Below are 12,897 nucleotides of genomic sequence, written 5' to 3' on the forward strand. Positions count from 1 at the left end.
TCTGGACTGTGGATTTCTCTTTGAGAAGTAGAGGTACCATTAGGGAAGACAGGGAAACTGTCCTGCTACTTTGTCTTTGTTGATATGTGATGATTGTCCCTCAGGAATATTTCTGGCCAACTCACTGGTTTTACTCAAGACACTTAATTCAGACATAATAACAAACTACTGCTTGCCATTACATACATGAACAGCAGTGATCCTTGGACATGGATGCTTGATCCACTGAACTGAAGTATATAGAGCAAAGTAACCAACAAGCCCTTGGAAACCCCTATACAAATGTTAAGCAATGTTCTCCTCCTTCTCCATGGTCCAGGGCGAAGGCAAAAACCTACTCTTTGTCAAACTGTGAATCATATTATTTGAATGTGCTACATAGCAGTCACGAAATTAAAAGATGCCTGCTTCTTTGGAGAAATGCAATGACAAACCTAGACAGCATCTTAAAAAGCAGAGACATCACCTTGCCAACAAAAGTTCGTATAGTTAAAGCTATGGTTTTCCCAGTAGTGATGTATGGAAGTGAGAGCTGGACCATAAAGAAAGCTGATCACCGAAGAATTGATGCTTTTGAATTATGGTGCTGGAGGAGACTCTTGAGAGTACCATGGACTGCATGGTACCATGGACCTTTCCCATCCCCCATTCAACAACTGGCGCTTTGCAAAGCTGCTATCCTTGTGCCCACCTCTAACAGCAGGCTGGTTCCACACATCCTTCTTCCCTAAGCTCCACGTTCTGATGCCTAGGGCAGGACTTTGGGGCAGAAGCAGGCCTGTACAGGGGGAGGGGGGGGACAGCCAGGTAGTACACTTGCCCCAAGCCTTGGAAGGCTAAGCTGGATGGCTGGGATACCTGCCAGGGACCTGCCAGGGACCAGCTGCTTTTTTGTTTGAGTGTATCCTCTCTAGGTTTGTAGACAGCATCTTAAAGCAGAGACAAAGGTCCATATAGTTAAAGCTATGGTTTTCCCAGTAGTGATGTATGGAAGTGAGAGCTGGACCATAAAGAAGGCTGATTGCTGAAGAATTGATACTTTTGAATTATGGTGCTGGAGGAGACTCTTGAGAGTCCCATGGACTGCAAGAAGATCAAACCTATCAATTGGTAAGGAAATCAGCCCTGAGAACTCACTGGAAGGACAGGTCCTGAAGCTGAGGCTCCAATACTTTGGCCACCTCATGAGAAGAGAAGACTCCTTGGAAAAGACCCTGATGTTGGGAAAGATTGAGGGCAGAAGGAGAAGGGGACGACAGAGGACGAGATGGTTGGACAGTGTTCTCGAAGCTAGCAGCATGAGTTTGACCAAACTGCAGGAGGCAGTGGAAGACAGGAGTACCTGGCGTGCTCTGGTCCATGGGGTCACGAAGAGTCAGACACGACTAAACGACTAAACAACAACAACACATGGAAAGGCTTGTTTTCTAGATTTATGGTGAACTGTTATTATTACTTAGTTTGTGAACCACAGGTATAAAAGCTGCAGTCCTCATTATTCAAGCCATATCCTTCAAGGCTTGCGCGCACGCACGCACGCGCACGCGCACACACACAGAGAGTGAGAGAGAGAGCACAAAACCAAATGAGAGCTGGCAATGTTGAGCTTCCTTGTCCAATGTGGTTGCTGACACCCTCCTCCAAATAACCTCTATACCTGATATGGGAAAATAATTTTGGAGAGTGAGAGAAAACCAAGGAAGTTATGACTTGATTACAAATTTGTTTTAGCAAGTCCAAACAGAGAGGATGAAACAATGGCTACCTGCCATTGCCCCCAAAGAGGTGGTTCCCTGATGCCAGCTTTGTTCTATTTTTACGGCACCCTATTAGGCTGGCAAATCACACGGTCTGTGTTTCTCCTCCTTATAGTTTAAGGATGTTGAATAAATCAGTATCATTCCCTGTGACCTGACAGCATTAAAATGTTAAAATGTTCATTTCAAAGAAAGTTAAAGAAATTAGCTAATGCATTCACAGCTAATTGTCCTAACCATGTCCAAATGTCAGCATCTATGAAATATATCCTTTTCAAAGCACTTAGTTTCACGTGCTTCTCTTTGGAATATTCAGAGTTCCTGGTCTCCTTTCCCCACTCTCTGTTGTCATTATAATGGTAATACAATAATATTTTGGTATTGTGGTGAGTATTAAGGTGGACCAAAAGTTCTACAACATCCATAAAACCTCTATTTCAATATCATCCAGGCTAGTTACAGTTATACATAGGACTAAAATGATGTGAAGAGCAATAACGGCCACATCTGCACCATACATTTAAAGCACAGCTTTCCCCAAAGATTCCTGGGAATTGTAGTTTGAGTTCTGAGAGTTGTTTGAAAACCACTATCCTTCTCAGAGCTAGAAGTCCCAGAATTCCTTGGAAAGAATGGCTAGTTGTTAAACTACTTTGGGAATTGTAGCTCTGTGAGGAGAACAAAGTTCTCTTAACAACTCTCAGCACCCTTAACAAACTACAGTTCCCAAGATTCTTTGGGAGAACGGTGACTTTTAAAGTGCTATACTAGTGCTTTAAATGTAAGTGGTCAATGGCTTTCTCTATAGGGCCCATCATTAAACACTGGAGATAGTGATGGGCTGTATAGAGAAACACATAGTCACTCATCACAGTATTCTAGATTTCTCCTAAGCCTCCCCAAGTTAACCTATTTTAGCTCTGCATTTTTTTAATGCTTCTTGGCTTGTATATCTTAACACTGCTTTTATGATCTGCATTATGTTTTATATTCTTTTCATGCTCCTTTGATTTTTGTATTTTATTGTTACATGGAGTTGGCATTTATTGGAGACTGTAAGCTGCACAGTGGAGGAAGTTCCTCCAAAAAGCAGAGTATACGTTTTTACATAAATAAATAACTGAGAGAAAATGTGCCCACCGCAGTTCTGTTTTCCTGAGTCTTCCTTATGGGTGAACTAGCAAAGAAGCATTTTAGGAGGCATTCAGTTGTACAATAGGTCCACAATTTTGATATTTCTGTAAAGAAAGGACCTCATTTCTGAATTAAATCCAGAAGAAATCCTCTAGACTGCACCTACTACTGCAATTGCTGTCTGCCTGTAACTTGCAGCCTTAATTTGTAATTTCTTTGGATATTTTTTTAAAATGCAAATATTCAGTCTGCAATCAAGTACAGACTTTGATTAAAATGTAAAGCTGAAAGTGTCATTTCCTGCTGTGCTTTACCTCTAACAAGGTTATACTTATTTCGTGTTTTCTTTTGCCTAAGGTCATTTTGCATAAACAAGCCTTTTTTTTTAGCATTTAAAAAAAATGTAGACAATGCTTTTCCCATGTGAAATTACCACCTGTGTACCACTGAATCTAGTATGATATCTTTATTACTTTTAATAACATATTGGAGAAACCAAAAATCTCTTAATTGACGTGTCCCCAAGTAATTATTTTCACTAGATCAGGAGAACTAGCAGTTAAAAAAACAACCCCACAACAAAATCAAGGTGTTGCTTCCTTCTCTATGGGACAAGCATTTGTGCTTAAAATAACAATGTATGAGGTTTTAAAATTCTCCTCCCACCCGTCAAGAGACAACTAAAATGTTGTGCATGCAGAAAATGAAGCATCTTCTTAAGGAGATGTTAGATTTCGATTCAATAAAAGCTTCAAAGACAGGAATCAGAGGCTTTGATTTGACGTGCTGATTTAAGCAAGGGAGCCATGTAGTTGTTTGAAGTTGGGAGACGAGTGTTTATTGGAACAGCTGGTAAATCAGCAGGAAAACACTGATTTTGAAAACTATTATTCTTCAGAAGAAACAGACCCATTTAGCAACACTGTTATGGCTGAACCCTACAAATACATTAAAATATCATTAAGGATAAAAAAGAGAAATGGAGAAAGCCAGCCTTTCTCAATTAAAGGCTGTCACAGGTCTGCTGAAGGCTGAAAGCAGTAATTGAATAGTTGGTGTGCTTGATTAATTAATAGCAATTAAGTAAGGGATATAAATTGGATTTTAATCCAAACTGTCATATTGGAAGTGGTATTCATTCCACATTGACAGCATTGTTGATAATCATTTGTGTGCCTCTCTTGATTCAGGCTCTGTGTGTTTGAGGTTTTGTAAATACGTGGTAAATTGATTGCAAGCTAATCAGTAGCCTTGACTGTTAACTGTGGCAGTCTTCACACATTCATCTTCATTCAAAGGAGCAATGGGCCTGAGGGGGGCACTGTTTAGCTCCGCCCCAACATCATACAACTCCTTCTAGAGCTTCACGTGTTGAGGAATAACTTCTGAAGCAGGGAGCCATTTCCATCTGTGGAGGCTTCCCACATGATTTAGAACCCTGATCTTCCAAGGGAGCATCCATGCTCAGAAAATACTCCCTCCTTCAGAAGTTATTGCTCCACACATGAAGGGTCAGGAGGAGCCACACATCTTCTGAGTGAGGATAGATTCAGAGCCTTGCAGCCACTTTTGATTCATGTTGTCTCTCATGTGAGTAACCAACACTGTTTTTCTAGAGAAAGAGGCAGTGTTCTTTTCTGGGGGTATGCAGACCCCTAAACATTTTGTGAATCTAACGGAAGGAGAAACTATTTTTTTAAATTAGTTTTTTCTCTAGCATGGTGAATTGTCAGTTCCATTGCTACCCCCAATAGCAGCCTCATTTCCTGCCACAGTGTTTTCTGTGTGTCAGACGGAAGCGAGCATTTAATGAGAGTACCCCTAAACTTTTTTAATAAAAGAAAAAGAAAAAAAGCACTGGAAAGTGGTGTTGGAACTCACCATGAACACATCCCTTCTTCTATTATACAGTCGTACCTTGGAAGTCAAACGGAATCCATTCTGGAAGTCCATTCGACTTCCAAAATGTTTGAAAACTAAATCACAGCTTCTGATTGGCCTCAGGAAGCTCCTGCAGTCAATCAGAAGCCATGGAAGCCCCACCAGATGTCTGGGTTCCAAAAGAACGTTCGCAAATCGGAACAATCACTTCCCGGTTTGCGCCGTTTGGGAGCCAAGACATATGAGTTCCAGGGTGTTCAACAACCAAGGTACGACTGTAATGGCAATGGCGGCCACCTGAGAGGTGCCATAACTGAGTTCTGGTGAGTTCCAGCTGAAAAGAAGAACTGTGAGTAACCCATGTTGTTTCAGCTGGTAGTGCTGTAAAAGTTGCCTTCCACTGGCCTATGCAACTAGTCCTTGACCTCTGAAATAGAGAAATGTCACTAAAACATTACCTGATGGTGTATGATTACAGAGATGTGAGTCATTTCAGGTACCAGGGATTCAGCATGGTGCTCCAGGACTCTCCATGTCTTAGGACTCCTTGGTTATCTATGTATGCCCAGAAGCTCAGAATATTTTCCAAGCCAAAGAAGAATGTCACATGCGCATAATGCTTAATTTGTAAAGTGGCTGAGGATTCCAAGTTGGCAGAATTCTTGGGCCATGCAGGTAAATCTGATCATCAGCAACATCACTAGTGGAAACTACAGCAGTAAAAGCAATAAAACAAGCTCTGGCTGTACATGAGGGGAGAACTGCATGTACATGTTCTGTGTTTTGGATAGAGCCTCATATGGCTATGCTACTCTGCATAAAGAAGTGCGATCTCTATTAACATTCTCACTATCCCAGTTTCATAGTAATCCTTATCAAATTGAGAAATCAGTTACAAATCATGGCAATAAATAGCAGTTTATTGCTACATGAGGTTCTAGAGTTATCAGAAAACCCTATGGAGCTGGTTGAAACACAGATTTTCCTGACAAATGATTTGTAAAATATTCTTCTATGAATGCATTTATTTTTATTTTATTTCTTTATTTTGACAAGAGAAAAATCTCTTTAAATCCAGCAGGGAAAGAAGTCACCAAAGAATTCAATCCGATCACATTTCACTCACAACGTTGAGAATGGTACCCTTCCTCATCTAAAAGAAACACAAATGTTGAAGAACATTTTTTACGCCAAATAGCGGTTAATGGTACTTCAGTGGATTTCATGTAAATGCATAGACACTTGTTGGCAGACACGGCAGAAAAATGATCTTATGTATCCATGCAGAATTTCTGAGTGCATACAATATATCACTCCCTACCACCCCAACTATATATTTGGTTCAGCTAAGTTAAACAAGTTAAGACTATTACGCCAAATCGCAGTTCAGAATCTCTGGTGCAGTTGTGTGTTTCTGCAGAAGTTGATTTGCATGTGTCCCTCCTGCCATGGCTTTGCTAATGCTGCTGTGCATAAGGCTTAAAACTAAAATGTGGTGTGTGGTGTGGTGTGGTGTGGTGTGGTGTGGTGTGTGTGTGTGTGTGTAGATAAAGATAGATTGATAGATATAGATATATAGATATAGATGATATAGATATATAGCTAGATGATTGATAGATAGCTAGATGATAGATAGATATAGATGATAGATACAATGCTATTACACAGACTTTCCCATTCCTTTCATTGAAGTGTGCAGTTCTACTTCCACAAACAAATTTCATCTCTTCTGGATAGGGTAGCTCTCTAGACCTTGGAGACTGTAGGCAAATCAGGGCCAGTGTCAGGCTTTGGTGGGCCTTTGCCAGGGAGCTTCCAATGTTCTCCCAATGGTGACCTGGTCCCTGGTCCCCTCCAGGGCTCCACTGCTTCTACCACTATCAGGCTCCTGCTGCCATCCGCTACTACTGCCACTTGGATCCCTGAAAGCAGTGAAGCTCATCTTCTCCTTGAGACATGCTCAAGCAGCAGTTGTGGTGCTTTTGGAAGGGATATGAGTGGCCATTTGGCTCCATTCGATACCAGCATCTTGGTTGGCAGCCATCTGTCTCGGGAGACAATGGAAGAGTGCACCTTTGAAGGTGAAGTCAAACAAATGGAGAGTTACAGTGCCTGCTGTGGCTGTAGAGACATGTTTTGTTGCAACTGGGGCAGATGAAGGCCTCCAGTTGTGCAGATGCAGATGCACCGTGACATTTCTTCTCTCTGCACTCCTTCCTGCAGTCATTCCTCCTCTGACCAGCATCTTATATTTCCACCAGCCAATGCTGGGCAGACCAGCTGTGTCTCTAGTTGCAATAGTGGATCCAGGTTTCCAGATCTTATTCAACAAACATACACATCTTTTTTTTTTAAGAAGTCTGTAGAAAAATAGAAGAAATTTGTAATTGATAACAACAACAAATACAAAAATGGGTAGCAATGCTCACTATCTGCCTGAAAAATTAATCTATGGATGTTTCAGCCACTCTACTTTCCTGACTCCCCTTCATGGATCACTGCCTTGCCGTGGCAAAGGAGCTTGAATAACTCAGAGAAGCTATGAACTATGCCGAGTAGGGCACCCAAGATGAACAGGTCATAGTGGAGAGTTTTGACCAAACGTGATCCACCTGGAGGAGGAACTGGCAAGCCACTCCAGTATCACTGCCAAGAAAACTCCATGGACAAAGACAACAGGCATATAAAAGTTATGATGCTGGAAGATGAGCCCCTCAGGTCGGAAGGCGTCCAACATGCTACTGGGGAAGAGCGGAGGACAAGTACAAGTAGATCCAGAGCTGATGAAGCGGCTGGGCCAAAGCCGAAAAGACGCTCAGTTGCGGATATGCCTGGAAGCGAAAGGAAAGTCCAATGCTGTAAAGAAAAGTATTGCATAGGAACCTGGAATGTAAGAACCATGAACCTGGGCAAGTTGGATGTGGTCAAAAATGAGATGGCAAGAATAAATATTGACATCCTGGGCATCAGTGAACTAAAATGGACAGGAATGGGTGAATTCAGTTCGGATGACTATCATATCTACTACTGTGGGCAAGAAAACCGTAAAAGAAATGGAGTGGCCCTCATAGCCAACAAAAGAGTGGCGAAAGCTGTACTGGGATGCAATCTCAAAAATGATAGAATGATCTCGATACGAATCCAAGGCAGACCTTTTAACATCACAATAATCCAAGTTTATGCACCAACTACTGGTGCTGAAGAAACTGAAATTGACCAGTTTTATGAAGACTTACAAGACCTTATAGAAGTGACACCAAAGAAGGATGTTCTTCTCATTATAGGGGACTGGAATGCTAAAGTAGGGAATCAAGAGATAAAAGGAACAACTGGCAAGTTTGGCCTTGGAGATCAAAACGAAGCAGGGCAAAGGCTAATAGAGTTCTGTCAAGAGAACAAGCTGGTGATCACAAGCACTCTTTTCCAACAACACAGGAGACGACTCTACACATGGACATCACCAGATGGGCAGCATCGAAATCAGATTGATTATATTCTCTGCAGCCAAAGATGGAGAAGCTCTATACAGTCAGCAAAAACAAGACCTGGAGCTGACTGTGGCTCAGATCATCAGCTTCTTATAGCAAAATTCAAGCTCAAACTGAAGAAAGTAGGAAAAACCACTGGGCCGGTAAGATACAATCTAAACCAAATCCCTTATGAATACACAGTGGAAGTGAGGAACAGGTTTAAGGATTTAGATTTGCTGGACAGAGTGCCTGAAGAACTATGGATGGAGGCTCGCAACATTATACAGGAGGCAGCAACGAAAACCATACCAATGAAAAAGAAATGCAAGAAAGCAAAGTGGCTGTCCAATGAGGCCTTACAAATAGGGGGAGAGAGAAGGCAAGCAAAATGCGAGGGAGATAGTGAAAGATACAGGAAATTGAATGCAGATTTCCAAAAAATAGCAAGGAGAGACAAGAAGGCCTTCTTAAACGAGCAATGCAAAGAAATAGAGGAAAACAACAGAATGGGAAGAACCAGAGATCTGTTCAAGAAAATTGGAGATATGAAAGGAACATTTTGTACAAAGATTACCATAATAAAGGACAAAAGTGGAAAGGACCTAATGGAAGCAGAATATACCAGAAAGATATGGAGGTCTCGTACACCCCAGGTAGTGTGGTTGCTGACCTTGAGCCAGACATCCTGGAGAGTGAAGTCAAACGGGCCTTAGAAAGCACTGCAAATAACAAGGCCAGTGGAAGTGATGGTATTCCAGCTGAACTATTTAAAATTTTAAAAGATGATGCTGTTAAGGTGCTACACTCAATATGCCAGCAAGTTTTGTTTTTTTTTAATAATATTTTTATTAAGTTTATGAAATACAGAAAAAAAGAATAAAAGACAGATATAGAAAATAAAGTAGAGAAGTTACAAATTTCCATAATCCTTTTTTTCAGCAAATCCAATGGACTTCCCCGCATCTTCCTAACCCTGTGTTCTCTGTGATACAAAACATCAGCAATTTGTTAACTTATTTCAAAACTTATTGTATCTTTCATTTTATCATGTTATCTAATTTCCAAAGTGTTGTAACCGACATCTTATACGTTTTAGCTTAAACATAATAAAGTTATTTCATTATTCCACCTCTGACTTCTTGTACCTTAATTTTCATTTCATTAGTTTACAATTGCTGAAGCTAGAATTTCCTCAAAAGTGCATTTTTTAACATTCATACAACTTATAGTGTTTTTTCAAATAGTCTTTAAATTTTTCCCAGTCTTCCTCGATTGTTTCTTCTCCCGAGTCTCAGATTCTGCCAGTCATTTCGGCCAGTTCCATGTAGTCCATCAACTGCGTCTGCCATTCCTCCAGCGTGGGTAAATCTTGTGTCTTCCAATGCTTAGCAATCAGGATCCTTGCTGCTGTGGTAGCATACATAAAAAAAGTTCTATCTTTCTTAAGTACTCTCTGGTCCACGATGGCCAGAAGAAAGGCCTCCGGTTTCTTAGGTAAGGTAAATCTAAGTACCTTTTTTAGTTCATTATGAATCATCTCCCAAAAGGCCTTCACTTTCGGGCAAGTCCACCAGAGGTGAAAGAATGTCCCTTCCGCCTCTTTACATTTCCAACATTTATTGTCAGACAGGTGATATATCTTAGCAAGTTTGACTGGGGTCATGTACCACCGGTATATCATTTTCATAATATTTTCCTTCAAGGCACTACATGCCGTAAATTTCATTCCGGTGTTCCATAACCTTTCCCAGTCTTCAAACATAATGTTGTGCCCCAAGTCCTGCGAATATGCCAGCAAGTTTGGAAAACTCAGCAGTGGCCAGAGGATTGGAGAAGATCAGTCTACATCCCAATCCCAAATAAGGGCAGTGCCAAAGAATGCTCCAACTACCGCACAATTGCACTCATTTCACACGCTAGCAAGGTTATGCTTAAAATTCTACAAGACAGGCTTAAGCAGTATGTGGACCGAGAACTCCCAGAAGTGCAAGCTGGATTTCGAAAGGGCAGAGGAACCAGAGACCAAATTGCAAACATGTGCTGGATTATGGAGAAAGCTAGAGAGTTCCAGAAAAACATCTACTTCTGTTTCATTGACTATGCAAAAGCCTTTGACTGTGTCGACCACAGCAAACTATGGCAAGTTCTTAAAGAAATGGGAGTGCCTGATCACCTCATCTGTCTCCTGAGAAATCTCTATGTGGAACAAGAAGCTACAGTTAGAACTGGATATGGAACAACTGATTGGTTCAACATTGGGAAAGGAGTACAACAAGGCTGTATTTTTGTTTCCCTGCTTATTTAACTTATATGCAGAATTCATCATGTGAAAGGCTGGGCTGGATGAATCCCTAGCCGGAATTAAGATTGCCAGAAGAAATATCAACAACCTCAGATATGCAGATGACACAACCTTGATGGCAGAAAGTGAGGAGGAATTAAAGAACCTTTTAATGAGGGTGAAAGAGGAGAGCGCAAAATATGGTCTGAAGCTCAACATCAAAAAAACGAAGGTCATGGCCACTGGTCCCATCACCTCCTGGCAAATAGAAGGGGAAGAAATGGAGGCAGTAAGAGATTTTACTTTCTTGGGCTCCATGATCACTGCAGATGGTGACAGCAGTCATGAAATTAAAAGACGCCTGCTTCTTGGGAGGAAGGCGATGGCAAACCTAGACAGCGTCTTAAAAAGCAGAGACATCACCTTGCCAGCAAAGGTCCGTATAGTAAAAGCTATGGTTTTCCCAGTAGTGATGTATGGAAGTGAAAACTGGACCATAAAGAAGGCTGATCGCCGAAGAATTGATGCTTTTGAATTATGGAGGAGACTCTTGAGAGTCCCATGGACTGCAAAAAGATCCAACCTCTCCATTCTGAAGGAAATCAGCCCTGAGTGCTCACTGGAAGGACAGATCCTGAAGCTGAGACTCCAATACTTTGGCCACCTCATGAGAAGAGAAGACTCCCTGGAAAAGACCCTGATGTTGGGAAAGATGGAGGGCAGAAGGAGAAGGGGATGACAGAGGACGAGATGGTTGGATAGTGTTCTCGAAGCAACCAGCATGAGTTTGACTAAACTGCGGGAGGCAGTGGAAGACAGAAGTGCCTGGGGTTCTCTGGGTCCATGGGGTCACGAAGAGTCGGACACGACTAAACGACTAAACAACAACAACAACAACAACTTTCCTGACTATCTTGGGTTACTGAAGTTTGCCAAGAGAATTATAAGCAGCACCTGTCAAAGAGGACTGCTTCACTATTGTTCATGCAAACATTTATTCACACTTAGATGAAACAGAGGTGGCTCAAGAACACCTAATTTACTAGAGGTGATCAGGTGCCATTTCAGCTCACTTCAGCTTCAGATCTCATCTCAGAATATGTTGATGCTCAATGGTTGAGCTGACTTAACCAGTTCAGCCACTTTACATTGTGGAGAAAATTCTAGAAAGTCTGGAGAAATGCATAGCCACCGTGGCTGACTTAAAGGTTCCCTGTATTCTCCCTCACTCTCCTCTTCTGTTAAAGCTCTGGAGAGAGCCAAAGAAATGATCAATAGGAAAGTTATTAGCCATGAGATCCTAGTACGCTACCCATAACTTTCCTTTTAGTGTTGTGTTCAGAGCAGCATTGCAAGAGGGTCTTCAGTATATGCTGAAATCATTAAACTTGAATCCCTATGGAGCATATTTGAAATTGTTGTACTCAGATAATGGCTTTATTAATGTGGTCTCAGTAGACTTGAAAAGCAATTGTTTGACCGTGGCCTTCTTAGTCTAGCAGTAAAATAATTTACTGCTATAATATGGCTTCCATTAACTTGAACTAACATCATTTCCCCATGGTAACAGGGTCCCTGTGGAATTTAACTACAACTGTTTTGCCCTCTGCACGCCATGATGGGTAAATTTCTTTCAAACGACTCAGAGTATACTTGTTGTGCTTCTCTTCATATGCAACATTTGACGTATAATATTTGGAAACACAGGCTATGCAACTAGTTTGTCCAGGTTAAACTCCCCCCCCCCCAACCTGAAAAGAAGACTGAAATTATTCTTCTAAAATAAATAGAAAATATTATCCAGTGTTTTAGCACAGCGGTTACAACAGAACATGCACAAATGATACTTGGAGATTTGAGTGTACTGGTGTTTTTTTGAAATTGATTTTTTAAGAGGTCACACTAATTCAGTAACCATATCCACCAAGCCATACAGCACCCATTATGCACCTGTGGCAATCCCTAAGGACAGATGGAGTGAATTGCGCAGTCAGAGCTAATAGCACACACTGTACAATATAGCAACTCCCTTCACCTCACCCTGTTTTTCTACATTTCTACTTGAGATTAAGGCAGCACATCAGAGGTACAGGAAGTTCTCAGGAGACCATTGCCCAAGCTATACCCTGTCTGACACTACAGTGGTACCTCGGGTTAAGAACTTAATTCGTTCCGGAGGTCCGTTCTTAACCTGAAACTGTTCTTAACCTGAGGTACCACTTGAGCTAATGGGGCCTCCCACTGCCACTGCACTGCCAGAGCGCAATTTCTGTTCTTATCCTGAAACAAAGTTCTTAACCCAAGGTACTATTTCTGGGTTAGCAGAGTCTGTAACCTGAAGCGTCTGTAACCTGAAGCGTCTGTAACCCGAAGT

The sequence above is a fragment of the Podarcis erhardii genome, assembly GCF_964252035.2.
Source record: "Podarcis erhardii genome assembly, chromosome: 11".
NCBI classification, from domain to species: domain Eukaryota; kingdom Metazoa; phylum Chordata; class Lepidosauria; order Squamata; family Lacertidae; genus Podarcis; species Podarcis erhardii.